The sequence below is a fragment of the Phyllobates terribilis genome, unplaced genomic scaffold, assembly GCF_046119375.1.
Source record: "Phyllobates terribilis strain yellow unplaced genomic scaffold, ASM4611937v1 Scaffold_7__3_contigs__length_470593459, whole genome shotgun sequence".
NCBI lineage: Eukaryota > Metazoa > Chordata > Amphibia > Anura > Dendrobatidae > Phyllobates > Phyllobates terribilis.
The window spans coordinates 102,679,549-102,706,007 of NW_027362767.1; positions in this window are offsets into that span (position 1 = coordinate 102,679,549).

Below are 26,459 nucleotides of genomic sequence, written 5' to 3' on the forward strand. Positions count from 1 at the left end.
TCAGGGTCCACCGCGGCTCTGGCACAAACCCGGCGACACGGAGGTGGCACGGGCAGGAACGAACTGGCCGTGTCGGCTTCTCACTTTTTGGATTTTAGAAGGGCATGACATGCCTATATCTGTGTCTCCCCCTCCTTTTACTCCTCCACCTCTTTTCTTTTCGCATGACTATATGTACTTGTCACTTTTCCATGTGTTAGTTATGTCTTCTGAGCAGTTTGTCAGCTTTTGGACACCTTTGAAGGTGTTTTCTATGTGTTTCTATGTGTTTTTGTTTGCCTGCCATTGGTTTTAACGGTGTTCGAAGGTGTTCGACGAACCGAACCGAACTCGAACACTACGGGGGTGGCTCAACACTACTTATAATTACTGGGTATCCTAGGTAGACACATGGAATGAAATGGCTCTCTACGCGTTGGAGGTCCTGGCCTGCCCTGCCACTGGCGTTTTATCAGAGTGGGTTTTTAGTGCCGCTGATGGAATTATAACTGATAAGCACATCCGCCTGTCAACTGAAAATGCTGACAGGCTGACTCTTATAAAAATGAACAAGGGCTGGATTGGGCCAGACTTCTCAACACCACCGAATGATAGCAGCGTAATATAAACTCAAATCCAATGTCTTTTTTTAGGAGGTGTATTCTCATGCACCTTTTCACACCCACACATGGGTATACGCTTCCTGATTTTGGCTATTTGCTCTTGTCCTCCTCCTTCTCCTCATCCTCCACCACCTTATCACCAGTGTGACCGTGGTTCGTGATGCAACACCCACATAATAGTTTTAAAGGGTGTTTATGATGCCCGTAATAAAACATTTTTATACAGTATGTATACCCCCCAGGGGTAAATGTTTGTCAGCCCATACACTTAGTGCATGGGCATTACAAGTGTAGGAGACCTGCTCCTTTCTAATGGGAATATTTTTTTATGAAGCCTTCCTCGACATCTTTTCCAAGGTGCATTGGAGTGCCTCCCAATTTTTGGCAGCCCTTGCATTCACTGCATAGGCCAACACTATGGGAGACCCACTTCCTAATAATGGGAACAATTTTTCATGAGGCCCTCTACGTCTCTTCCAGGGGGCATTGGAGTGCCTTCAAATTTTGGCAGCCCTTGCGTTCACTGCATAGGCCAACACTATGGGAGACCCACTTCCTAATAATGGGAATATTGTTTTCAGGAGGCCCTCTGACCTCCACGTCTCTTCCAAGGGGCATTGGAGTGCCTCCAAATTTTTGGCAACCTTTGTATTCACTGCATAGGCAAACACAATGGGAGACCCACTTCCTAATAATGGGAACATTTTTTTTCAGGAGGCCCTCCTCTTCGTCTCTTCCAGGGGGCATTGAAGTAGGTCCAAATTTTGGGCAACCCTTGCATTCACTGCATAGGCAAACAGTATGGGAGACCCACTTCTAATAGTGGGAACATTGTTTTCAGGAGGCCCTCCTCTAAGTCTATTCAAAGGGGTATTGGGGTGAATCCAAATTTTCAAAGGGGTATTGGGGTGCATCCAAATTTTGGCCAGCCCTGCCGCTCACTGAATATGCAATAACAGTATAGGAGACCCACTCTTTAGTAATTTGAACAACAAAGCATAGCCAGCTGATGGCTCTCTAACAATAGTGAGGGCTGACTGCTGGCCCTTTAAGAATAATAAAGGCAGCCTATAAAAATAGGCTTTGTGACTTTCAGAGTACCTCCTACATAAATGAAACAGGATGTGTCTGATCATGTCTCACACACCACATGGCCAGATAAGGTTATAAAATGTTAAGATGACATTTCCCGGTGAATGCATTTGTCACAGTTGAAAGCAATGCAAAAGTGCAAAAATGCATCAAAAACGCTACGTGTGAACATAGCCCAAGGAGTGCAGGAGTATTTTTGGTTTTGGTAATTTATTTTTCCTTATATACAAGTCATTACCCTGGAAAGGTTGTTCCTTAACATATTTCCCAGGAAAATCCATTTTGGTTTCGTTCATGTATGTTTTATTGTGAGTCTGTAAAAGTGGCATAATACCTCTGACAACTTTGTTCACAGCAGTGACCTGGGAGTCAGAAATGCTTCCAGGGGTCTTCCCCATGCTGTTACCATGTCAATTGAGCACTGTTCCCATTGATTTGAGCAATTTTTAGGTCCTCTGCAGACCGCCGGGGGGAGCCACCTGAAAAATGCTCGAGTTTCCCATAGACTTACATTGGGGCCATTGCTCGGGTCAAGCACCCGAGCATTCCAATTTGCTCAACCCGAGCATCGAGCACCAGAGCATTTTAGTGCACTAATCACTAATTGTGAGGCAGTGAGGGGGATCATGTTAGAACTCTCCTGTTAGGTTTTTTCTATCTTGCTGGTCACATGACATTTTTTGCCTATTTAATCCTGCTCCGCCCTCCTGGCCTTGCTGGACTTCATTGTAATTTCTACTCTTAAGCTAGCCTGGTGCTTAGTTACCTTTCTCAGTCAGTTTAGCTAGGTATTCGGACCTTTATGTTCTATGTTGTGTGTTTGTCTTTTGCTGCTACAATTTCTGCTAGGAGGTGTCCAACTTTATCCCAGTCCCTAGTTCTTGTAGGGATCCCTCCCTTGCATCTATAGGTCTTCGTACAGACTAGCCGAGGACTTTAGCGGGTCTGATCGCAGGATCAGGTTCCCCGTTACATCGTAGGGATCTAGCTTAGTTCTATTGTAGGGACAGATCTCCTGTGTTTGCTTAGTGCTTGTAGCCTATCATAACAGTAAGTCCAGCCCAAAAATATCTTTAAGGAAAGACCTCCAGTTTCCATCATTGTGTCGGTTCAGGATTTGGCTCAACGCCTGCAGGGACTCTCTCTGGAGGTGGCCGAGCTCCAACAACACGTGAGTAGCTGTTCTGGAGCACATTTTGTGGAGCCAAAGGTACGATTGCCTGATTTATTTTTTGGTGATCAAGAAGAATTTTTTTCCTTTAAAAATGCTTGTTTGTTGTATTTTCGTTTGAGACCCAGATCCTCTGGTGATGAATCACAGCGCATAGGGTTCATAATGTCACTTTTGCGCAAAGAACCTCAGGGATGGGCCTTTTCTCTCCAACCTAGTGATCCATGCTTTAGATCAGTGGATAGTTTTTTTCTGCTTTGGGTTTGTTGTATGATGATCCTGATCGTGTCTCATCAGCTAAGACTGAATTGAGACGTTTGAGGCAGGGATCAGGTAATGTGGAAAAATATTGTTCTCACTTCCGTCGGTGGTCTGCCCAGGTGGGGTGGAACGATTCAGCTTTGAAAAGTTTGTTTCTTGCGGGGCTAGGTGAAAGGGTTAAGGATTTGCTGATTGCTTATCCCACACCTGGAAACTTGCAGGAGGCAATGCAATTAGCTATATGGGTGGACAGGAGACTGCGTGCAAGGGTTAATGAGAGTAAATCCTCTGCCATGTCAGCTCCGAGTCTTGAGAGGGTCTGTACTGACATTGGAGAGCCGATGGAGATTGGGGCGATGGCACCCCGCTCTCAGGAAAAAGACCGCAGGTCTTCTGAAGGTTTGTGCTTTTATTGCGGGAAATCTGACCATTTTATTAAGAACTGTGTGCTTCGTATGAACAAAGAAAAAAAAAAGGTCAGTTACGCCCGTATAGCCTGTTTAAATACTAAGGGGGTATTTCTTTCTGCTACTACTGCTGCTCAGGAAGAATTAATTGAATTTCGGGTATTTGTGGATTGTGGTTCTACTCTGAATGTGATTGATGGGGGATTCTTGGAAAAACTTAAATTAAAACCCAAACCTTTGTCATCCCCTATTGCTGTGGTTTCGGTCGATGGCTCCCCCTTGAAGAGTGTTACTCAGAAGGTCTGTGAATTTCCCCTCACTATTAATGGTATTCACCAAGAAAATTTGGAATTGGGTAGTATTAAATAATTTGCCTTCTCCAGTAGTTTTGGGGTTACCCTGGTTAAAATTGCACAATCCTGTACTGGATTGGTCTACCAATGAAATTAAGTCCTGGAGCCCTAAGTGTTATGACAAGTGTTGTAACGGACGTATTGCTGCGGTGGAAAAAGGGGAATTACCTGTACCTATTCAGGATTTTTGGAGAGATTTTCTGAGGAGGAGTCACAAATTTTGCCTCCCCATAGAGACTATGATTGTACCATTGAATTTGTCCCTGGAGCGACTCTTCCTAAAAGTCGTTTATTTAATCTTACTATTCCTGAGAGAAAGGCTTTGGAGGAATACATACAGACAAGCTTGGCCGTCGGTCACATTAGGCCTTCCAAGTCTCCTGTGGCTGTTGGATTTTTATTTGCTAAAAAAAAGGACGGCTGTTTACGTCCTTGTCTGGATTTTCGTGAGATTATTAAAATTACTGTACGCAATCCTTACCCACTGTCATTGATTCCTGATTTGTTTAACCAGTTAGTGGGGGCCAAGTGGTTCTCTAAAATTGATCTCCGGGGGGCATACAATTTGTTGCGCATGAAGGAGGGTGATGAATGGAAGACTGCTTTTAACACTCCTGTGGGTCATTTTGAGAATCTGGTTATGCCTTTTGGTCTTACCAATGCTCCAGCATTTTTTCAGAATCTTATTAATGACATCCTTAGACCTTTGATCGGCAAAAATGTGGTTGTGTATTTGGATGACATTTTGATTTATTCACCGGATCAGGAGTCTCATTGGCGGAGCGTACGTGAGGTATTACAGTTATTAATTGACAATTCGCTTTTTGCTAAGCTGGAGAAATGTGAGTTCGCTGTACAGAGAATTAGTTTTTTGGGCTACACTATCTCCAGCGTGGGCTTTGAGATGGACCCGGTGAAAGTTCAAGCTGTGCAGGAATGGCCTAGGCCTATTGGTTTGAAATCGATACAGAGGTTTTTGGGTTTCGCCAATTATTACAGAAAATTCATTAAAAATTTTTCTATTATTGTCAAACAACTGACCGATCTCACCAGGAAAGGTGCTAATGCGGTTCAGTGGACTACTGAGGCCATTGAAGCTTTTGTGTTTCTAAAGGAGAGGTTCAGCTCTGCTCCCATCCTTATGCAGCCTGATATGACCAAGCTGTTTTTGGTTGAGGTTGATGCTTCTTCGGTGGGGGTCGGTGCGGTGTTGTCTCAGAAAAACAAGGATGGAGTACATCCCTGTGCTTTTTTTTCAAAAAAATTTTCTGAGACTGAACTTAATTACGATATTGGTAATCGGGAATTGCTGGCTATTAAACTCGCATTTGAACACTGGCGTCATCTCTTGGAAGGTGCTGAATTTCCCATTCAGGTTTTCACTGATCATAAAAATCTGATCTATCTTGATGCTGCCAAGCGCTTGAAAGCCCGTCAGGCTAGGTGGGCACTTTTTTTCTCGTGGTTTTAATTTTTCCGTTACTTACATCCCGGGTACCAAGAATGTTAAAGCTGATGCTTTGTCTCGCAGCTTTTCTCCCATGGTCGGTGCTGAGGAGGAGGGGAGCATTTTACAAGAAGGTGTTGTGATTGCTGCATTGGACTCCGTTTTGGAAGATGAGATTCTTAAGGCACAGGAGAATGCCCCATCTAACACTCCCCATGGGAGGTTGTTTGTGCCTAGGACCTTTAGGAGAGATTTGTTTGTTGAGTGTCATGAGTCTCGGTTGGCAGGTCATCCAGGAATTTCTGAGACCAAGAGACTTGTGGGTCGCAGTTTTTGGTGGCCTGGATGGCAGAAGGAAGTCATTAAGTGGGTGCGTCAATGTACGGTGTTTGCTAGATCTAAGTCTTCACATACTCCTGCAGCGGGCTTGCTTTGCCCTCTGGAGGTTCCTAGTGCACCTTGGACACATCTGGCTATGGACTTTATTACTGACCTTCCCCCCTCTGAGGGTTTCACAGTCATCTGGGTGGCCGTGGACCATTTTAGCAAGATGAGTCACTTGGTTCCTTTCATCAAACTGCCCTGCGCTAAGACACTCGCTAAGGCCTTTGTCAAGGAAATTGTCAGACTACATGGCGTTCCTACTGACATTGTTTCGGATAGGGGACCTCAGTTCGTGGCTCGTTTTTGGCGTGCTTTTTGTGACAGGTTGGGAGTTCATTTGTCGTTTTCATCTGGATATCATCCTGAGTCTAATGGCCAGACAGAAAGGAAGAATCAGGATGTTGAGCAGTTCTTGCTTTGTTTTGTGGCAGACAATCAGGAGGGGTGGTCTGAGTTTCTGCCACTTGCTGAGTTTGCTCTTAACAACCATACATTCTCTTCTGCTGGTTGTTCGCCTTTTTTTTGTTGTTCAGGGAGACATCCGTCTTTTGGGTCATTCTCCAAATTGGTATCGGCTGTGCCTGAGGAGGAGAGTTTTTCAGGTGATTTGGAGAGAGTTTGGATGGATGTGCGTGGTAATCTTCAGGAGGCTAACAAAAAATCTAAGAGGTACTTTGATAGGAAACGGCAAGAGGTTTTGTTTGCTATTGGTGACATGGTTTGGTTGTCCTCTAAGAATCTGCGGTTGAGGATTCCTTCTAAAAAATTAGGTCCCAAGTTTGTAGGGCCCTTTAAGGTGCTTCAGGTAGTTAACCAATCTGCTGTTAGGTTGGAGGTTCCTACCTCCTAGAAGATTAATCCGGTGTTTCATGTTTCTCTGTTGAAAAGAGCTTATGTGTCGGATGGAGACGCCTCTGCCACTGTTCCTCCGGTGGTGGAGGACGGGGAATACGAAATTTCCCGCATCCTAAATTCTAGACGGTATAGAGGGAGTTTGCAGTATCTCGTTGCTTGGAAGGGTTTCGAACCGAGGATAACTCATGGGTGAGGGCAGGTGATGTTTCTGCTTCCTGACTTGTCAGAGCGTTTCACAAGAGGTTTCCTGATAAGCCTGGGCCTAGGGGATCCGGAGGATCCTCATAGAAGAGGGGGTACTGTTAGAACTCTCCTGTTTTGTTTTTTCTATCTTGCTGGTCACATGACCTTTTTTGCCTATTTAATCATGCTCTGCCCTCCTGCCCTTGCTAGACTTCATTATAATTTCTACTCTTAAGCTAGCCTGGTGCTTAGTTACCTTTCTCAGTCAGTTTAGCTAGGTCTTCGGTCCTTTATGTTCTATGTTGTGTGTTTGTCTTTTACTGCTACAATTTCTGCTAAGAGGCGTCCAACTTTATCTCAGTCCCTAGTTCTTGTAGGGATCCTTCCCTTGCATCTATAGGTCTTCATACAGACTAGCCGAGGACTTTAGCGGGTCTCATCGCAGGATCAGGTTCCCCGTTACATCGTAGGGATCTAGCTTAGTTCTGTTGTAGGGACAGATCTCCTTTCTTTCCTTAGTGCTTGTAGCAGATCATAACAGATCATATGCGAGGGACGGTATGTATCCCCCAGGATGCGCTTAGAGGTATATTGAACCTACTGGAGTGCATTGAAATCACAGAAATAGCTGTGGTTGTAGTGCAAAATAAAATTTAATTTTGGACTTGGTCAAACTATTTGGCTAAGTTGTATTTAATAAAACCCAGCATGGGCTTTTATTTTGGGAGTGAACTACCCAGTGGGGCGGTTCACTCCCTCCAGCCGGGTCTTACAGGTGGCTCATGGCCACAGATTACACTTAAAAACCTGTAGCAAAGGTTTCGGTGTGTCAGTGTTTTGTTTGCAAGCGACAGAGCAGGTGGCTCTTCAATATAGGCCTGTGTGCAGCTAACACAGAGCCAAGGAAAGCAAAACTCCTGGCGCACCTCAGCGTGACACAGTGGTGCAGTCGCCCACAGCAACGGGTCTTGGAGATGGACTGTTTGACGCCCAGGCTATGATCCAGAGGATACCGTTTGCCTTCTCTTTGTGAGTTTTTGGAAAATAAAGACATTTGAGGTGAAATAACTTGACTGGGTCACTGCCTCTTTACCACACAGTGTAAACACCACTGCACTACATATGGTGGAAAATGCAGGCCGTGTGAACCGAGGCATACCCCAAAAGCTGCATGTCCGTAATCATACCTGCAAAGCTACAGCTCAAGACTGCCAACAACATGGAGGAGCTAGTAACGCAGATGGTACTCACCCAGCAGCAGCAGCTGCAGTTCCAGCGCCAACAGCAGGAGCAGTACCAGCAGCTCACTCAGCAGCGGCAGCTACTTTACCAGCAACAGCAGAAGACTAATGAACTGATTCTGCAACAGATTGTTGCCCTGCGAGACGTCCCCGATGCCGACCCCCATCCGTCTTGAGGCCCAGGACAAAGTAAGAGCAGCGTTGAGGAACATGAGTCCTGAGGATGACATGGAAGCCTTCCTCACAGTTTTTGAACGCACAGCTGAGCGGGAGTGCTTGCCAGCCAATCAGTGGGCTGAGGTGGTGGCTCCGTTCCTAATGGGAGATTTCCAGAAGGTGTACTTTGACCCCACCCGGGAGGATGCCCTGAACTACGGGAAGCTGAAAGGTGAGATCCTTGCCCAACAGGGGTTAATACCCATGTGCGAGCCCCACGTGTGTACCAGTGATCCTTTGCGGAGTCCCGACCCGCTAGGTCTCAGGCATATGACTTGTTAGTCAAAAAGTGACTCCAGCCTGAGACCTTGAGCCTAGCCCAAATGGTAGAAAAGGTAGTGGTTGACCGTTTGGTGCGAACTCTGCCAGCTGCCATACAGCATTGGGTTGGGCAAGGGGACTCGGGTAACGTAAACCAGGTGGTTAGCCTGATTGAGTGGTATACAGCCACTCAGGACTTTGTACAGGACTCTGCCCCACTGCACGCCGGCCCCTTCAAGCCCTGGAGCCTGGAAGGGGGTCACATCCCTCTGCTGGGGACAGTCGGAACCAAGCCCATACTGAGGGGGTACCCCGGAGTGAGGGAGGCACAAGACCAGTTTCCCCTAAATCGGTCTCGAGGACTGACGGTGCCACCACTACTAGGTGCTAGTGATGGCAAGAGCCAGGACATGTGACTGACAACTACCCCCTGACTGCTGAACCCATGGACAGCGGGTTTACACGCCGGGTGTCTATGTATGCTCGGACCATCTACACCGTGGACCCTGTTGGTCCAACGGGTGTATCCCATCTGTGCCACGTGTGCATCAATGGACATCGAGCGGAGGCTCTCTTGGACTCAGGGAGCCTAGTGACCCTTGTTCAAGGGTCATTGATCTCTGGGTTAGAATCCACTGGAGGTAAAGTTGGGGTCATGTGCATACATGGCAAACTTCACGAGTATCCGACTGCTGGGAAGATATTTACCCTTGTTTTGTTCCTAGTGGGAGAGTAAGATTAACCCTCCCAGAATAAAAGTGTGTCCGGGTGCTGAACTCGAAGATCATGAGTCATGGATACCTGAGTGTTTGGTTTGCAAGTGGCAGAGCAGGTAGCTCTGCAATACAGGTCTGTGTGAAGCTAAAACAGAGCCAAGAAAAGCAAAACTCCTGGCGCAACTCAGTGTGAGGCTTAAAGGATCCACCTCACTAGGTGAACCCTAATAGTTGGACCTGTTGATAGAGTTTAATTTTTTGAACCCTTCCTCTTTAGCACTTCATCCCCATTTTTGTTTGCAAATATAATGCGTACATGGACCCTCTCCCAAAAGTATTTTGCATCATTATTTGTAAGCTAAGAGTGAATCCAAAACATGAAAGAGATGCAAATATTTTCATGATAATTTTTCTGTTTATACGTTTCACTCATGATTTTGGCTTACGTATAATGTTGGGAAATACTGCCCAAAAATATGTGGCCTTATGTTTGGCATCAGCTATTGATTAGCTGGTCTTAGCTGAGCCTTGTGTTTGTAGGCTTGCAAGTCCTAGACCACTGTTTTCTATGCCTTAAAAAAAAACTCATTACCAGACTGAAATTTGTAACTATTTTTTTACTCATTTTTTTGAATGGCTTTAATCTGTAATATTATTCTGGTGACTACTTCATCTAGTAGAATTTTTTTACATTCAAGAGAGCTGATAGTAAGTATTAATTACGTTTTGCAAAATCAAAGAAAGGAGCCAGAACATAAGTTGTTATACTTGCAATGCGTAGGAGCACATTCACACTGTGGCAATTTTACAGACAAAACCCAAGAAAATAAACAAAATGATCTCTAGTAAGTAAATAAGTAAATAGTATTAGTACATGTAAATAACATTGGGTACTTAGTTATCACTATTTTGATAAAAAAAAAAGTGTAAAAGCCATCCTACCACGACAAGGTGCACCTATTTGGAACAGTTCTAGCTCTAGTATTACAACCTCACCTTGTGTTAGCCAACCTCAGTAGAGATAAGGGCAGAACAGGCACAGGCCCAATGTTCAGACACCTACTTATTTACTTACTATAAGGTATATGCTCATTTTGGTTTTTTATTGTCTTGGGTTGTGTCTGTGAAATTACCACAATGTGAACATGCTTCTACACATTACAGGTATATATAATACTAAAGAAGGAACCATTTCGATTAGGTTCACCTTGTCATGGTGAGATGGCTTTTACACTTTTTTTTAATCAAAACAGTGATAGCTAAGTAACATATGTTATTTATATGTAATATTACTATTTACGTATTTATTGTACTTATCACCGGGTATCTGCTCATTTTGTTTAGTTTTCTTTTCTTTTCCTGGGTTTTGTCTATTAATTACCTTTAGTCAACTAAACAACTAAGGAGAGCAGAAACTTTAATACATATGATTTAAAAAGAATTTGTCAACAGGTTTTTGCTACCCTATCTGAGAGCAGCATAATGTATGAGCAGAGACCCTGATTCCAGTGATGTATTACTTAGTGGGCTGATTGCTGCAGTTTTGATAAATTCAGTGTTTTCTCTGCTGCAGATCTACCAGTTCTCTGAATGCTGAGCTGTGTACAACCCTGCCCCCACCACTGATTGGCAGCTTTCTGTCTACGCCACACATTTCAAACTCTGACCTCTGGGCCAAATCTGGCCCACAGGATGATTATATTTGGCCCGCAATGCCAGCACCGCCCCCCCCATTATACTGTATGGAGGACTATGTAGGGTCATATTACTGTACGGAGCACTATGCAGAGTCCATTATTCTGTATGGAGGACTATGTGGGGCCCATTATACTGTATGGAGCACTATGTTGGGCCTATTATTCTGTATGGAGCACTATGTAGGGCCATATTACTGTATGGAGCACTATGCGGAGTCCATTATTCTGTATGGAGGACTATGTTGGGCCCATTATTCTGTATGGAGCACTATGTTGGGCCTATTATTCTGTATGGAGCACTATGCAGGGCCATATTACTGTATGGAGCACTATGCGGAGTCCATTATTCTATATAGAGGACTATGTTAAGCCCATTATTCTGTAAGAAGGACTATGTGGGGCCCATTATTCTGTATGGAGGACTATGTGTGGCACATTATCCTGTATGGAGGACTATGTGGGGCCCATTATTATTTATGGCAGACTATGTGGGGGCCATTATTCTTTATGGCAGTCTATGTGGGGGCCATTATTCTGTATGAAGGACTATGTGGGGCCAATTATTCTGTATGGAGGACTATGTGGGGTCATTATACTGTACGGAGGACTATGTGGGGCCCATTATACTGTATAGAGAACTATGTGGGGCCCATTATACTGTGTGGAGGGCTGTTAATAGATATCAAGGTTAGCCTGTGACATTATTCAAGTTTTTTATTTTACCTCTCTCTGTATTTGAGTTTGACATCCCTGGTGTGCACTGTGCATAGGCAGAAAGTTGCCAATCAGTGGTGGAGGTGGGATTATACAGAGCTCATGAATGTGGCGGACTACATGGCAGCAAGTTTATTCATCCACTAGTGATAATCTCCTGCAGAAAAATCTGTGATTTTATCAAACTAAAGTAAGCAGCCCAGTTAGTGACACATTGATGGAATCAGAATCTCTGTCTCTACATTATGCTGCTCTCAGGTTAGGTGGCAAAAACCTTTTGACAGTTTTCCTTTAAAAATGTCATATGTTATACTATATCTTAACTTAATTAGTTTGGGCAAGATATTAGTTATTTTAGCTTTCTCTCATTCACTATATGTTCATCTCTGTTTCAGGAGGGAGAAAGTAAAGGGCTTCAGCAATTTATAGTCTACAAGTCATATTCGGAAAAAAAATAGTATGTATCCTACAAGTGAAGACTGTTACTAAATAGAATACAGCATTATTTATTAGTCTATATTAGAAATGTGAATTTACATACTGTGGTGCATAATCCTAAAATGTTTTATAAGTGGACCACGGGGTGGGTGCTTTAATCTGCTGGAGGGATTGTCAAAAACAAGTACTGACGAAAAGCAGGGTGGAAGAAACATGATAAACCTAAGTCATCAAAATCTTATTTCGCTACTTCAGATAAGGGAATCCAGAAAATTAAATTTCCTTTGTGAGTTTTTTTTTTTTTTTTCTTCTATTTGGTAAAAATAATAGGAAAATATAGCATTACTTATGAATGAAAGCTTTAAATAATTTGCTCACTCTACAGATTGTGAACAAAATGTAACTAAGAGAAAACCCTCTGACGAATATAAAATATTTATTAGACTTACAGACGGAAGGTGTAGATATCCTGCAATTTGCTTCGCTTCTATCGGGCAAGTGAATAATACATTATTGCAATCTTTAGTGTATCGATAAATGGATTAAACAACAGCGGAAGAGTTTTAAGAAAGAATTGAAATACGTGAATATAAATCGGTTGGTATAAAATTACCCGTTGGACCGTATACTTTCAAGCACCCTTTATAGAAGCTTGAAAGGTCAATCAGGTGCACACTGGTATACAATGAGAGCTCTTTTTAGTGCTGGAAGAGACTGGCTTTGTGTTTATGGAATGCGTAAGTTATGGGGTCTGTTACCTGGAACAGTTCATTAACTCATTTATTTGTTTTTTTCTTCTCCTTATCAGTAAAGGACAGAAGTACAAAGCAATATCCAGTCCGCCTTACTGCTTATTTCAATGTTTGATTTTGAAATAAAACATTGTGACACCTGCAGATATAGCCTCTGAAAATCCCTGGTGCGAAAGGGTATATAAATCATTTTTATATTTGGTTTAATGCAGGGTTTCACAAGCTACAGAGGAGCCATTTATTTTCAAGCACCGAGCAGCCTCTTTCCTGAGGTCCTTCTTGGCTGTTACTGACAATCTTCCAGACATCTTTTGTTTGCTTTTATACTACTTCAGATTTTGTTTTCTTGTTTTAACACAAGGCTTGAATTATTTTCATAACAAATCTGCAGAAATAAAACCCAAAATAAAAACAAAAACAGTGTATACTCTGCAATAAGTAAATAATTAGACAATAATAGTACAGGTAAATAACATAGGGTACTTAGTTACCACTATTTTGAGCAAATAAGCATAAAAGCCATCCCACCACAACAAGGTGTTCCCAAACGGGATGGTCCTATATCTAGTATTTAAGCCTCACCTCAATGTAGATGGGGGCAGAGAAGGACCCGGCCTGACACCTGCCCATGGGAAGCTTTATAGATTTAATGCCCAGCTCAAAAAAGGGGAGCCACACCCCAGTTTGTGCAAAGTACAAGAAACTACAGCAAAACCAAAGACATGATCTGGAACATAAGTTGGTATATGTGCAATGTGTAGGAGCACGTTCACACTGTGGCCATTTAACAGGCAAAACCCAATCGGGATGGCCCTTCATCTAGTATTAATATCTCACCTTGTGTCAGCCAACCTCATATTGGGTTCACCTTGTCGCGGTGGGATGGCTTTTACCAACTTATACCAACTTATATTCCATCTTGAATCTGCAGAAATGCAAAACATTCGCTTAAAGGGTTTACATCACAATTTTCTTCATTTCTCTATTGTCTATTGTCGGATTCTAGGATTAAAACATATGAGTGCATTAAAGTCAGCATAGACCATCAGGGTTCACTAGTGTTCATTAAAAAAAACTCAGATTTTGCATATCTATTGTGCACCAATGAATGGAAACCATGACACTGAGGTAGGGTTTATTCCACCTGACTTGCAGCGCTAACAACCTCCTGATTGGCAGCTGAATAATAGCCTGTCTAGACAGTCCGGCCATGCTTCCGATGCACATAGAAGAAACAGTAATAGATCATGCTATGTGCATAGACTGCCATTGTTCTTGGCAGCACATGAGGATGTTGTATTGCCGAGAATGCTGATTGTTAAGCCTGATTAAAAATCATTTCACCCAACGAATGAGCGTCTTACTTGTTCGTCGCGATTGGCAAGCAGTTGACACTGCCCAATTATCAGAAAACGAGCTCTCCCAGGAATGCTCAATCACAATAATTGGCCAATGTAAATCCAACTTAACATTAACAGAGTTTTACCTGTAGCAGGATTGGTAATGGTCAAATATTAGTCAACAGTAATTAGTGGAATGGAGATTTGGGATTTGTTAGAAATTGGCAGTGGTAGCTTACACACTTTGTGAAGGGATAAAAGACCACTAGGCAACATTAGAATAGGGCAGTATTATAAATATCAAGTGGTAGCTCATAGAACTTTCATAGGAAGCTGTTTAACCTGCAAATTATTTTGAAATCCTGAACAATGTCTTTAATTTCTAGATATTGCTTTGTTTTACGTTTGTTTAATAAACCCAGCAAGGTAATTAGATTATAATAGAATATGCCACATTGTTTTATAGCAAGGTATAAGGACAGAAAATTAGCAACACTTTGAGAATGCTGCATTTAATGGATTCAAAGTGACCAAAATAGAATTAGTTTCAGCTGTCGGCAAATAATGAATAATACATGCCAATAATAATAATAATCTTTATTTTTATATAGCGGTAACATATTCCGTAGAGCTTTACATACATAATCATCGCTTTCCCCATTGGGGCTCACAACCTAGATTCCCTATCAGTATGTCTTTGGAGTGTGGGAGTAAACCGGAGAACCTGGAGGAAACCCACACAAACACTGGGAGAACATACAAACTCCTGGCAGATGTTGTCCTTGGTGGGAATTGAACCCAGGACCCCAGCGCTGCAAGGCTACAGTGTTAATCACTGTGCCGATATAAAGTTTTACAATGCAAATATTTATATTAACAATACATTCTAATATCAATCACTGATACAGAAATGTGTGCCCTTAAATAGGCATTACTATCCCTTTACCAGTGGCATAACTACTGTTCCTTGGGCCCAAGTGCAAAATTTGAACCTGGACCCCCATCAGCATGTTGGTGCGATGGACAATGATACTGTAATGTCCTCCATCCTGGCCCTTTTCTTTTTATAATGCCCCCCTTCCTGGCCACTATCTTGTAAGAATGTCCTCCATCTTGACCCCTTTCTTTTATAATGTCCCCCTTCATGGCCCCTTTGTTATAATGTCCTTCATCCTGGCTCCTTTTTTTATAATGTCCCCCTTCCTGGCCCTTATCCTGTAATAATGTCCTACATCCTGGCCCATGTCCTGTAATTATGTCCTCCATTCTAGCCCCTTTATTTTATAATGTCCTCCTTCTTGGCCCCTATCTTGTAATAATGTCCTCCATCTTGGCCCTTATCCTGTAATTATTGTATGTACTCCATTCTGACCCATTTCTTTTATAGTGTCCACCTTCTTGGCCCCTATTCTTTAATAATTTCCTCCTTCCTGCCCCTTTTCTTTTATAATGTCCCCCCCAATCCTGGTATAATGGTGGAAATAAAAAATGTTCAACTCATCTTGGTCTTAAGGATTCTTCATTACAGCAGCGCAGCCGGATATCATGTTATCGTCCAAACTGGTCATCCCGGTATAATGTCCTCCATCCTGGCCAATATCCTGTAATAGTATCCTCCATCTGGCCACCATCCTGTAATAATGTCACTCATTCTGACCCCTTCTGTTCTTCTGCAGCACATTTTAAAAAGAAACAAATGATTATTCTAACCTTCCTCTGCTCCCATGATAATAATAATCTTTATTTTTATATAGCGCCAATATATTCCTCAACGCTTTACATACATTATCTGATATGCAGCGTCCTCCTCTATACCCAGTGCAGAAGCCAGCAGCTGACCTTTACGTGCTGGCATGGCCGGCGTATGATGTCACTGTCATGGTTCACCCGTCACTGGCAAGCCAACGTCTGCTGTCGGCCTCTGATTGGCCGGCAGCATGCATTGCAGCACAGGTAGCCGTCTGGTCTCTGCGCCATAATACATTTCAGCTGAATGTGCATCCTAGGTGTCAGTGAATTTCCAGTCCAGCACAGGCCCACTTATGCCCCTGCTCTTCACATGTAAAAGATTGACTAGTGCTTCTTTTTATCTTAAAAAAAAAAAAAAAAAAAAAGAGGTGCTTCAGCAGCTGCAGTATATATTTTACAGTTCTACACCTCTTATTCCTGCTGATGCTTCAAAACAAAATAATATATCAATCAGATGCTGCAACCCTTTCTGAAAAGGAGTAGGCTGTTTCATAAGACTTTCTATGACTTTTTACAAAGAGGTTCTGAAACATCTGAGGTGTGTATAAACCAAGGCGTTGTAATAATTATTTAATGCAAAATCATACAAGCGGCTTTATCTTTATTAAGATTAAATCTGTATTTTATACCCATGTTCCCACTATATTTTGCATTTATGCACCAATACAAATATCACTGCATGCAATTTTTTCCAGTAGTCCCCAGCATATCACATGTACTTGGCATAAAAGCTAATTAGCTATCCACGGCTGCACAATAGAGCATGCCATTTGTATTACATATGTTCATTACACATATATTTTGCTCATGTAATGTCTGCCGTCCATCTGCTTCACATTGCAACTTGTATAGATCTGCATCATTTTACTTTATGCTTGTGTTATGTTGGAGCTGCTAAAACATGGGTACCGCTGTCTACCAGTTAAACAATGACATGGAATCTGTGCCAAATTGATTTTCTTCCACTGTTTGAGATCTCCATTGGGAGTTGTTGAAATATGAACATCTCACTAAGCACGTATTGTCTACATGTCTCGCTTCTGGGGAAATAAAAGCACAGTATTATTACATATCCTTGAAATTGGACTGAAAAATGAAAATACTACGTTGTGATTGTTCCAGTTTACTGGAACATAATTAGACAATATTCAGCTTTTGCTAACAGGTTTCTCCTGTGGATATTTTGTACTATTTCTCAGAACATGGTGTCCGTTTCACAGATTTTCAAAGTGTTCTAGTCTCTTTCCAGTGGAACACTATAAAAGAGAGATTGATCACAGTATGAGAGCGAAACACACCCCTAGGATTAATATCCTCTTCTTATCCGAGATCTGGTGTCTTGTTCTTTATCTCTAATCTACTTAAAGCGCTGGACATTGTTAATAGCTTTTTTGCTATCCACAACAAAATTGAATGATTTTTATGTAACCACCGTATTTCTACACCACTTACATCTAGCTGTAGGCAAAAGTTTCTTTCTTCACCTTCATTTCAGAGTTTAATGTGGTTACCTGACCTACGATCAACAGTGCTGCAAAATGCAGTCACTGGAAGCCATGATATCATTCTTTGATATGTACACAGCTCTTGGAAAGTACTAGTTCTTGAACTAATTAATTGGTGTAGTAAGTCTAACATGCAATGCTCTCTGGGGAAAAAAAAATATGCATATTAGCTCTCCTCCAGAAGGAAGTAAACTATTTAGTGCCAACTTTTAGGTTTACCTTGTGAGGTGGATCCATTAAGCCCACTAAGGTCCATTTAGGACCTCGGTTGGTTGTGTAGCAGGCAGGACGGCACTCAGGGAGCAAGGACTTTGCACACTCAGCAGACAGAGGACCAGAAGTGTAGGTGCAGTGGAACGAAGCAAGGATGAATGCAGAGATAGCAGAACAAAAGTTAGCCTGCTGAGTTGTAGGTATGCCGGTTTAGAGAGTTGGAGCACAAATGGTGGAGCTCACCAAACACAGGATTCTAGAGTCTTAATCCTGACACAGGTGTGTGTCTTAGTGGGTCTTAAATAGGATATGGGAGATGAAGTCACTGAGCCATGCCGGGCAACCTGCAAAACCCGACATGGAGCACAACATTGGGCAGGGGACTGAGGTGAAGGAAGCAGAGCCCGGGATATCTGGGATAGGTGTGTAACACCAACTACAGGTTGCTACCAAGTCCATGTCGAAACAAAAATATGTCTGGAAATACATAGACATACTTCTGCAGACAATGTTGCTTTGGAGCTTTTTCTACTTTTTAGTACAGTGTAGGATGCTTGTTTGCTGGGTGAGTAGCTTTGGATGCAGCCTTGCCAGGGTACTAGATGCAGCCTTGCTAGGGTACTAGATCCAAGACCTGTGTGAACGGCATAAATAGCCAAGCAGAGCCCTGTTCTGTACTAATAAGGAACATAAACTCAGAGACAGTTCAATCTATGGATGGGTGTCATTGGTTTGGCCCATATGATCTCACTGCAGAGCTGTGTGTGATTCCAAGTGCTGGGAGTAGAGCAAAGATTAGTATCGCCTAATCACACAAAATAAGCATATTATTTTTTTACCCTGTTATACTTTCTGATACTATACTATATTTTTGTGTTTACATTGAGCCTGATGAAGGTTCTGGAACTTGAAACGCTGTAGTCACATGAAAATAAATTAATAAATGTGGTGTGTCTTTATTGATCTGGAAAAAAAAACAATAAATTAGTTTTGAGACAAACCTGTTTGTTTTTTATTGAGTGCTGCTCTATCTCATTCTTTGTGTTTTGAAGCTTACTAATCAAGTGGTCTGTTGTACAAAAACATGCACACTGGCTCTATTAGTGCTTGGACTTCTATATACTGTCACTACTTGTCTTACACAGGTGAAAGCCTGCTTTTTTTAGCTATTCTGAGGTTTTCTTATTTTCCTAGTATATTGCTGCCTGCTTATAATTGGTCAAACTCATACAGGGAAAAAAGTTCACACCCCCAGTGAAAAACTCTGGTAATGCCAAGTTGTGTTATCATATATTATATCCTAAACTTTTCAAGCTAATACCTCTACAATAGAGATGAGAAATTAAGAAATAAAAACCATGGTTTACTCAGCTCTGCAGCCACTATTCCATGCATGATGTGGACAGTTTAAGCCTTGACTTTCACACAGGAGGTGTACTGTCATTACCCATAAGGACTCAACTCTAAATGCATCCCCACAGGGCTTTCTCTCATATGGTTTGGACCATCACATCCTTTTCAAGAGCAACTATGAGAGCAAGGCCCAGGAGAGGGCCAAAACGTAACAGCTGCCTCTAAACAAAAGAACTGTATTTTGTCTGCCACTTGCACGTTTTTCTAAATATCATTAAAACTTTTTGCATTGAATCTCCTGAGTGTGCTGTGAAAATTTCTATACATGAGGTAGGATAGTCATGGGGTCCAGGGCCAGTAGCATGAGGGTTTGTAATAGACAAAGGGAATAGACAAAAGCTTAGTCAATTAACAGTTCAAGGTCAAAGTAACAGGAAGATAGTGGATCAAGACAAAGGGGTAAGTCAAATGGAAGATCAAAAAAGTAAATCCTAGGTTGGCAACGGAGATCAGAATACAATTTAGAGTGCAGGGCAAGCACATGCAACCCTCTTGAGCAAAGCAACAATTGGCATAGGTCAGACAATTGTCAGAGTGCTAAATAGCCCTGTAATCACTCAGAACAGATGACACCTGGAGTAGATCCCACAGACCCAGCCAGATAGGGCGGCAGAAGTGTCAATCAATACCCTCAGATTTCGCAGCATAGCCATCCCTCACAATCCTGACGGCTCAGCCAGCCCTCAATCCCATAGAGAAGCAGAGCAGTCAATTAAGGCAGAGGTCCCCAACCTTTTTTGCACCAGGGACCGGCTATAAGGAAGACCAGTTTTCCATGGCCCGGTGGGGTGGGGGTGGGGGCGGGGCTTTGGTCATATGAGGGTGGGGTTATGGAGGGGTGGAGCTGTATGGGGAGGATGCTGGCGGGACCTCGGTGTACAGCGCTGTACATTGAGCGTCAGTGTATACAGCGCTGCTGCTCAGCAGCGCTACACACTGAACACCGGTACCGGGAGCCGCGTCACTGAAGCCAGTCTGCTGCCCCAGCACGCCGCACATAACATGTTCTGCCGGGGGCGTGTCAGTGAGGAGAGCCTGCCGCCCCACCCCGTCAGGAACACACCATGCTGTGCTGTGGAGGGCCGCGTCACTAAGACCCGCCCGACGCCCCACCCCGTCCTGCATAATGTTCTCTGCCAGGAGCTGCGAGCTGTCACGGCTATGGCAGAAAACATTATAAATCCACACAGAGCGAGCTCTGACCAGGCGCAGGGCCGCGGAGCTAGCTGTCAGCGGCGCCGCGGACCGGCTGAAAAACCCCAACGGCCCGGTCCTGGTCCGCGGACCGGCGGTTGGGGACCTCTGAATTAAGGCATCTCTCGGACACTGTGAATGGTGGAATCATGACTAGTGATGAGCGAAAGTGCTCGCCACTACTCGGTACTCGCCCGAGCATCATGGTGCTCGACAAGCTTGGCGCTCGGCGAGTATTTCCGGGAACTCGGGTTCCCTCCCTGCATGTTTGCCGCTCTTTAGAGAGCCAATGAACATGCAGGGTTTGCCTGCCATGCACTGTAATGCTGTAGCCATGTTGGTTGTGGGCATTGCAGTGATTGGCTGGCCGCACAGTGTCATCAGGTCTATATCAGACCTGGCGCCGCCATGCTCGTCACAGTCACTCCGGATCAGACAGTGTAGGGAGAGCTGCTGCTGTGTCAGGGAGAGATTTGATTGTGTATTAGGTAGTGTAGGGAGAAAAACCGTACATTACAGATATCCATCTTACCAAATAGTCCTTCTGAGGACTAATCCATCTGCAGAGATATCAGGCAGGCAGTGTATATAGCAGACTGCAGTGCATATAGCACAAGAGGCTCCATTCCTGTTCTGTCAGCTGCTGCTGTTAGATATTTCTGGAAATAGGCCCACGTCTCAGGGGCCAGGAATAATTTTTTTTGCATCTTAATCCTCATTATTTGCTTAAAAAGCAATCCAGAGAACATGGTGTTTCTGCACCATTTGCTTGTTGGCACTGCAGTATACAGCCAGGTCCTTTCCATATTACAGCGCTAAAAATCCATCTATTTAAAACTGTGTTTTCTCCGTCACAAGGATCACATATAAATTGTCAGAAAATACTGCCATTTCTGGCCTCCATTAAAAAATATTTTCAGTGTGTCAGAGAAGCAATTTACACCAGATTGCTGTTCAAAATAGTTACCTACAGGCCAGGTATTTAAAACTGTGTTTTCTCCGTCACAATACTGCCATTTCTGGACTCCATTAAAAATTTCTTGCAGTGTGTCAGTGAAGCAATTCACCGCAGTTTGCTGGTTAAACTACTTACCTACAGGCCAGGTATTTAAAACTCTGTTTTCTCTATCACACGGATCACATATAAATTTGCTCCAAACTCAGTGATTTGTAGTGAGCGTGAAAGATACAGTCCTCCATTTAAAATGGGCAAGGCACGCGGCAAGGGACGGGGAACTGGACGTGATGATAATGGTGCATGCAGAGGCCGAGGACAAGGCTGTGGGCAAGCCGAAATTGTGCCACAACAAACACCCACATCTTCTCGCCTGACCTTCCTGTCCCAATTTCTAGGGGACCGCAGCATACCACTATTGAACCCAGAGCAGTGTCAAAAGGTTGTTGGTTGGATAGTGGATAATGCTTCCAGTCACTTAGCCACCACCACCACCACCCTGTCTTCCACACGGTCAAGTCTCAGTAGCCGTGAGTCTGGACTGCATATTCCTCACCCTGATCCTCCTTCCTCCCACCATGCCGAGTACCCAGAGACAACGGATCCCACACTTGGACACTCTGAAGTGCTGTTCACTTTTCCATTTATAGATTCGGGCCTCTCACCCCGTTCACTTGAAGCGGGGCAAGAGGAGATCGCGTGTAGCGATGCCCAAATATTTGACCAGCCATGGTCACACGAAAGCGACGGTGGGAAGGTGTCACAAGAAGTGGACGATGATGAGACACAATTGCCAGAATGTCAGAAAGAGGACCAGGGTGCGGAAGTGGAAGACGAGGTGGTGGATGATATAGTAACTGACCCAACCTGGCAGGAGGACATGTAGAGCGAGGACAGCAGCACACAGGGGGAGGGAGGCAGAACACCCCAACAGGTAGGAAGAAGCAGTGTGGTGGCTGCAGACAGATGGTAGGCAACCATTCCCCGTAACACCAACACAAAGGAAGTTGCCAGTACAACTGTTAGGTCTTCCCGAGTCTGGTTGTTTTTTAAAGACTCTGCCAATAACCCTAAAAAGGCCATTTGCACCACCTGCCAGGCCATCATCAGCAGGGGTGGCAAAACGACCAGCCTGATCACCACCAGCATGATCAGGCACATGGCAGCAAAGCACCTGACTTTGTGGGCCGAACCCCAGGGTCCAGGAACAGTGTCTGCAGGTGGCACCATTGCTTCTTCCGCTGTTGTGCATGCAAGCCAATCCCCTGTCCATGGTGCATGCGAAGATGCCTCCTGCCCTGCACCTGTCGTTGCACACTCTCAAGTAGCAGCATCAGGAAGCACATCCATGTCCTTGTCCCAGCGCAGCGTTCAGTTGTCCATACCCCAGTCCTTGGAATGCAAGTGCAAATATGCAGCCAACGCCCCACAGGCCACACTACTAAATTCTCACATTTCACGACTGCTTGCGCTCAAAATGTTGCCTTTTAGGCTCGTGGAGACGGAAGCATTCCGCAACCTGATGGCTGCGGCCGTCCCTCGGTACTCGGTCCACAGCCGACACTATTTCTCGCGGTGTGCCGTCCCCGCATTACACAAGCACGTGTCCCAAATCATTAGCCGTGCTCTCAACAACTCAGTAACCGGTAAAGTCCACCTAACCACGGACACATGGACAAGTGTTTGTGGGAAGGGACAGTACATCTCACTGATGACACACTGGGTTAACATAGTGGATGCCGGGACCCAGTCGGACCTTGGGACGGAACACGTCCTCCCGCCAAGGATTGTGGGCCCTAGGTCAATCAGGGTTGCCCCCACGGTCTACAGCTCCTGTTCCTCATCCTCCTCAGCCTCCTCCTCCTCAGCCTCCATCTCCGAAATGACCACATCAGTCACAAGCTGGAAGCACTGCAGCACTGCCTCGGCCAAGCGGCAACAGGCTGTGCTGAAGCTAATATGCTTATTTGAAAAACCGCACAATGCTGAAGAGTTGTGGACAGCTCTGAAAGAGCAGGCAGATCTGTGGCTCACACCGCTGAACCTACAGCCATGCATGGTCGTGTGTGACAATTGCCGTAACCTGGTGGTGGCTCTGAGGCAAGGCGAGCTCACACACGTACTATGCCTGGCCCATGTGCTTAACCTCGTGGTTCAGCGGTTTCTCAACTCCTACCCGCAGCTTCCGGATCTGCTTGTTAAAGTACGCCGCCTGTGTGCCCATTTTAGAAAGTCAGCTACAGCTTCCGCTGCAGTGTTTCAGCAGCGTTTGCAGCTTCCGGCTCACAGACTGGTGTGTGATGTCCCCACGTGTTGGAACTCTACACTGTAGATTTTGGGAAGGATTTGTGAGCAGAAGAGGGCAGTTGTTGAGTACCAGCATCAAGAAGGCCGTCGGTATTCAGCTCAGACTCCACACATAAGACCTCACGAGTGGACATGGATGTCAGACATCTGTACCATCCTCCAAAACTTTGAGGACTCCACCAAGATGGTGAGCGGCGATGACGCCATAATTAGCGTCACCATCTCGCTTCTCTGTCTTCTGAAACGCTCTCTGCTCTCAATCAAAGAGGAGGCATTGCAGGCGGAGCACGATGAGATGCAGCAAGGAACCATACAGGGTGATTACACACAGCCAAGCCTCATCTCATCCCAACGTGGATGGGGTGACAATGAGGAAGAGGAGGAGGAAGGACAGGAGCTAGTTTCATGCACTATAGATGGTATTACCAGCACAGCTATCATACCATCTGTTCAGCGTGGATGGCCAGAGGACAGAGAGGAGGATGAGGAGGAGAGCATGGTCAGTCATCCTCTTGGTGAGGACACGGAAGTCTTGCCTGTTAGTAGTCTGGCACGCATGGACGAGTTTACGTTACGCAGCCTTTCCCATGACCCTCGCGTTCTCAAAATTTTGGATGACAGTCATTACTGGTTGGTGACACTTCTAGACCCACGCTACAAGGAGAACTTTATATCTCTTATTCCTGAGGCGGACTGGTCTACAAAAATGGGGCTGTACCAGAAGGCCCTTGTTGCGGAACTATTAAAAAAATTCCCATCTGAAAACGCTGGTGGCAGAGGTCACAATTCGTTGGACAACCAAGGAGTACAGGCGAGAGAGACGCAACTTCATTCCAGCAGAGGCAGGGGAACACTGTCAAAGTTCTGGGAGTTTTCTCAGACCCTCCCACCGGACAGGCCCTGAGGCACGGGGTACTCTCACAAAGAGTGCAAAGTTTGGGAAGATGCTGAGGGAGTACCTTGCCGACCATACCAATGTCCTCCGTGATTCCGCTGTGCCTTATAATTATTGGCTCTCTATGCCTTGGAGGTCCCGGCCTGCCCTGCCGCCAGCGTTTTATCAGAGCGGGTTTTTAGTGCCACTGGTGGAATTATAACTGATAAGCGCATCCGCTTGTCAACTGAAAATGCTGACAGGCTGACTCTTATAAAAATGAACAAGGGCTGGATTGGGGTAGACTTCTCAACACCACGAATGATAGCAGCGTAACATAAACTCAAATCCAGTGTCTTTTCTTGGGAGGTGTATTCCCATGCACCTTTTCACACCCACACATGAGTATACGCTTCCTGATTTTGGCTATTTGCTCTTGTGCTCCTCCTTCTCCTCATCCTCCACCACCATATCACCAGGGTGACCGTGGTCCGTGATGAAACACCCACATAATTTTTTTAAAGGGTGTTTACGATGCCAGTAAAAAAAAAAATGTATACAGTATGTTCATGTATACCCCCCCAGGGGTAAATGTTTGTCAGCCCATACACTTAGTGCATGGGCATTACAAGTATAGGAGGACGGCTCCTTTCTAATGGGAACATTTTTTTATGAGGCCTCTTCCAAGGGGCATTGAAGTGCCTCCAAATTTTTGGCAGCCCTTGCATTCACTGCATAGGACAACACTATGGGAGACTCTCTCGTTTCTAATGGGAATTTGTCGTTACTGTGGCCCTGCTCTGTGTGTCTTTAAATTCTTAGTGGGGTTTTTCCTAAAATTGTCAGCCGTTGGACTCACTGCATACCCTATAACTGTATAGCAGGCCCTCTCCTTTCTAATGGGAACATGTCGTATCTTGTTACTGTGGCCCTGCTCCATGTGTCTTTAAATTCTTAGTGGTGTTTTTACTAAAATTGGTCAGTCGTTGGACTCACTGCATACCCTATAACTGTATAGCAGACCCTCTCCTTTCTAATGGGAACATGTCGTACCTTGTTACTGTGGCCTTGCTCTGTGTGTCTTTAAATACTTAGTGTGGTTTTTCCCAAATTTTGGCAGCCCTTGCAGTCACAGCATGGGCATTACCACTATAGGAGGCTCGCTCCTTTATAATGGGAACATTTTTTTTACTGAGACCCTCCTCTATGTCTCTTCAAAGGGGTATTGGGTTGCGTCCAAATTTTTGGCAGCCCTTGCAGTCACTGGATACGCAATAACAGTATAGGAGACCCACTTGTTAATAATTGGAACAACAAAACATAGCCGGCTGATGGCTCTCTAACAATAGCTACGGCCGACTGCTGGCCTTTTAAGAATTGTGAGGGCCATCTGATGTTCGTAAAAAAATAGGCTTTATGACTTTCAGAGCCCCTCCATCTTAAATAAAACAGGATGTGTCTGATGATATGTCACACACCACATTGCCACATAAAGTTGTAAAATGTTAAAATGACATTTCCCGGTGAATGCATTTGTCTTAAAAAAAAACGTGAAAAAAACAAAACAATAGGATCTTTCTTTAGTATAAAAAACAGCGTCACCAATTTAACAACAATGTAATCACATTGTTCAGCTCATGCACCTCCTCCTCCATCTCCGAAATGACCACATCAGTCACAAGCTGACAGCACTGCAGCACTGCCTTGGCTAAGCGGCAACAGGCTGTGCTGAAGAAAACATGCTTAATTGACAAACCGCCCAGCGCTGCAGAGTTGTTGAAAGCTGTAACACAGCAGCCTGATCTGTGGCTCTCACCGCTGAACATACAGCCAGGCATGGTCGTGTGTGACACTGGGCGGAACCTGGTGATGGAGAAATGACAGCCGGGGTAGATACGGTTTCCCTCTATGCCAGTCCTTTCACAGAGCTAAAGAATATGGCCGTGGTGAAATACAACTCCCACTGAGAAGCTGTTTCATATTGAAAAACATTGTGCCCACCAGAGGATTTTAGTCTGAGGGCTGACCTTCCTCCCCTGCTCAAGAGCCCCATAGCAGCTCCAAAGTTAGCGCTGTCATGAACTCTCCTGAGGTTGAAGCCAAAGCACCCCAGAGGATT